General features: G+C 42.1%; 1 long non-coding RNA gene across 1 annotated transcript; it reads left to right on the top strand.

Moving 5' to 3' along the window:
- The first annotated feature begins 464 nt into the window (after positions 1–464).
- On the top strand, positions 465–2,180 carry LOC125727226 (uncharacterized). Its single transcript, XR_007388603.1, has 3 exons — positions 465–987; positions 1,246–1,338; positions 2,071–2,180. It is a non-coding gene; the product is annotated as an uncharacterized LOC125727226 (long non-coding RNA).
- Positions 2,181–4,181: the final 2,001 nt, after the last annotated feature.

Below are 4,181 nucleotides of genomic sequence, written 5' to 3'. Positions count from 1 at the left end.
AATAAAATGTTCTTGGATAGTAATTTCATGTAACCATTTGTCTTAAAATTAATTACATCCAACTGTACATTTTTTAGTGTAGGTAGATAGATGGATCGATAAAATTAAATAATGATTACAAATCACAAATAACTATTACAGTCATGGCCAAAAATATTGGCAGCCCTGCATTTATGTCAAAAAACACACCCCTTCTTCCAGAAAATTGTTGCAATTACAGATGCTTTGCTATTGTCATATTAATTTCTCTTGTTGGCACTTGAAGAAAACAAAAAGAGGAAGAAGGAAAAACAGGAATGGGAGACATTCCATGCAAAAGGGCACCTGCCCTTCTCATATTGTCTCACAAACCCAAAGCCTCAGAGAGCAAGTCAGAGTGCTAAGAATTATAGCGCCAACAAGCCCATCGCCCCTTTTCATGTAAAACTTCGTATATGAGGATGTTTGTGCAGTTTAGTGCCTCTCTTAGCCTCGGCTCCTGTAAATCATATAAGCACACCCACCACACCCCCAGGAGCATTCCGCGTGCCCCCACCTGCCAACCTGCCTGTCCCCCCCAGCCCACAGGCCGTCTGTTGTTCTGAAATTTATCCACATGACTCCTTACCAAGTCTAAGGTAAATCAGATTCCATCTATTAGAAATGAAATTTTCAGTAAAATACAAATTTTTCCCCCAATCTGGGAGACAGTGCAGAATTTTTGGAGTCGGTCCTAACTCTGTCTTGAATATGTACTCAGCAGGCACCTAGGACTCATATCTCCCTCTGAGAATCTTTCTAAGGCGCTCAGCAGCAGAAATTCTCCATCCTAGATGAGCCTGCAAAGTTCTGTAGAAGTTAAATATGCTTTAGTCAAATGAGAGACTAACCTGTTGTCAGGCAGGGGAAGCTTGAACAAGGCCTTCATTCATGACAGCTCCACTTGGCTTTTTGACGAGTCCCCATTTAGATGCAGCACGTCAGAGACTGAAGAGCAGGATGAAGGCTGTAAGTGCAGTTTGCTGTGGATTATGACTGTGTTTAAATCTAATAATGGATGAGACAATTTACTTAAAGCATGATATAGTTCATATTGCTCTTCAGGCTTCGTGATAAAATATTAAAATTATGGAGTACAAAGTTGTACATGCAAAGAAAACAATGCAGAGCGGCAGGGCGCCTGGTCCAGAGGGTCTTCACATAGAATTCTACAAAGGCTATTTTTTCCTGTTAGATTTACAGCTTTGGTTGTCTTGCCCTTTAAAGAAATTCTCTCAAGAAAGAAGTTGCCTCTTACCATGTCACAAGCAATTAGTTTTACCCAAAAAGGAGGAGGACCCCTCTCTGCTCCCCGTGTTAGTAGGTTCTCCCCGACTCCTCCTGCTTATTCCTTCCTCCCTCCCTCCTATTTGTGCTCTCCTCCTCCTCTTGGGTTCTATTCATGTCTTTTGGTTCAGCAATAAAACCCACAAGGCTGCCCTTGGATTGTCCCTCTTCCCATCGTAACATATTATGTATTACATGATTATGAAGTGATTTGATTATTATACAATAGTCAATTAACCACTTTGTTTCTTCAACTTGTCTTTCTTCTGAATCATCAGATATGTGTCGTAGCTGGTAATTTGTTACATTCTGCTGTCAGTGCCAGTGTAGCCTAGATACAACCAGTCGTATGTTTCGGTCATGCTGATGTTTGAACAATTTTAGGAACATATTTTCATAATGTTTTCTCATATATGTGGTGTGATAATTGAGCATGACCCCACTGTTGCTGTGCTTGGTGCTCCTGTCATGATCTGTAATCTCTTATTTTTTCATGTCTCCTCCCACTCATGCCAGCAGAGGGCGCTGCTGGCCCTTTGTAACCCTCCTAATTCTCCTGTATCCCATTATAGTTCTCCATCCTAACCCTGTACACCTGTTTTGTCGCTGATTAGTGTGCTGTGTATAAATATGTCTGCCCTCACTGCGTTCCCCAGCTCAGTCATTGCTGTTCCATGTGTAGTCTGTGTTTCCTTAAAGTCCACGTCTGTCTCAAAGCGGCTGCATTTGAGTCGAGTCTCACCCGATGCTCACATCTCCCCGCAGAAAAACAATACACCGCCTCACAGGCCAGAGCCACAGCCTTCTCCTCTCTGCTGGGTGGAAGAACAACTCTCACGCAGTGGAAGTCCTCCAGACCCCCTGCCTTCAGACAATAGGTTAAAGATGTGTTTTCTATGTTACCTATTGAAAATCTGAGATACAGCAGAGGCAAATGTAGGAAGACCTTTCATGCTGTCTGGTCTCCTTTCACTGAAAATGTGGAGGGCCTGTATGTCACTTGGAAGATATTATTTAATCCCTCATATTACAAACCAAAGAATATTGCACTACACCATTACTAGGCTACACAAAGTTTTTTAACAACCACTGAATGGAAAAAGGTCAGTGCTGAATATATATAGCTGTGGAGCAGCAGCAGGCCTTGCTGGGCCGGAAATGCAAGCAGCATTGTCCACATTACCACTGTCTGTACTTGGATTGACCGAATGCTCAGACCGTAGGATAAGAATTAATACTTTTTATTGATCCCAATAAGGATATTTTCGTTTTGCCTCCCCCAACTTGCTCAGAGTGAGCTGGCCGTGACGGACAGCCAGTCATAGTGGCACCCAGGGAGCTGGGGGCCTTGCTGAAGGACCCACAGATGTGCCCAGGCTGGGCTAAAGTGGGCTATTTTCTGATCACAGGCTTAGCACACTGAGCTACACACTGCCCCTAAATTTATATTTATATGTAATCTGTGTGTGTATGTGTTATCTAGATTTGCCCTGTATGTTTCTAACTAAATCTAATCCAGGCCTTGATCCTACACCTACTATAATTATAAGTACCTCACTATACCTATATCTAACACTGCTATTCATCACCAGTGTTACATGTCAGGGCTTCGCTGCAATAGATCCCTCAGAGCTGCAGGTTATTACTGTGACTTTGCACACACACACGTTGCTGCTTCCTCAGCCAGTGTCACATATACTTTATTACACACAGACCTCGGTAATCTCTGCTACACTCACACCTGCTCACTTTACATCCATGGTTAAATTCTCCTAATGGAATCTATCTTAATGTCTTTATTATATTTAATTTTAATTGTTACCATATTATTCATTGTATTGTTCTTTCGATTTTATTTCTATTTTATTATTGCTAATACACCGGATCTGAGTGCCTCATTTGTTCCCTTCATGTAGAACACGTTTTGTAATGACAATAAAACATCCTTATCCTCATCTAAATCACACTGTCTAACTACTAACCTGTTTAAATAATATAATTGGATTTCAAAGGTTAATAGTCACTCAATTACCCCCTCAGCCCAACAGTACCACAAACACCCAACATGCACGGAAATTTTCTCCTAAGTTGTTTTCCCTGCCTGGAACAATACCACAGCAGTCACATGGACTAATGTTTCAAAACATTTCAGAAACCTTGCATTGAAACTTGAGGTTTTTAGAAGGGATCAGTCCTGGGTGGCAAAGTTGCCATCACAAAGGTTTTTGATTAAGGGATTCATGATGCCAGGTAGCCATCTTTCACAAGCTGGTGGGCTGTGCCACTGATGCCTTTGCTTTGGTTTTATATGTCTGTCCTGGTTTGTGTTCTTGCCACTTCAGGTTCGCTGGTTTTGGTCTACATTCCTCGGTCCTCTGCTGTGGAGTCTACCTTCTGCTTCACCTCATTCTGGAGTCGCCCATCCAGTCAGCGGCCCATGTCCCCCTGGTTCCCTGTTTCCTGAGGTTAGTCTGCTAGTCTCCGGGGCCAGGGGGCAGAAATCTGCCATGTTGGATGGGTGGCCCAGGTTGGGGTGCTCCATCATAGACTGGTACATGAAGGATTATAAATGGTTTTTAACCAGTATGTACCGAGTGTGCGTCGTGACGAAAAGAATGTCATGGGACCATTTAGGACTGACTGCAGTATTAGTTCAAAGCATGATTGTGTTTTTCTTAATTTTTATTGATTTATTTTTGGATTATTAATTTTTTAAAGTAACCATTTGCTTTAGCAGAAGTTCGTGTAAGTATGATGTTCACCTTCCCTTTTCATAGTCTAGTCTTTGCCAAGTTTTATGCTTATTTCCCCTGGTTAAGTTAATCTGACTTGTGTGTTTAGGAGGGTCATACAGGCTTTTTGTTTGTAATGGAAGC

Source organism: Brienomyrus brachyistius, unplaced genomic scaffold, assembly GCF_023856365.1.
Source record: "Brienomyrus brachyistius isolate T26 unplaced genomic scaffold, BBRACH_0.4 scaffold92, whole genome shotgun sequence".
NCBI lineage: Eukaryota > Metazoa > Chordata > Actinopteri > Osteoglossiformes > Mormyridae > Brienomyrus > Brienomyrus brachyistius.
The sequence above is the reverse complement of the archived record's forward strand: the minus strand, read 5'-3'. Positions and strand labels throughout refer to the sequence as shown.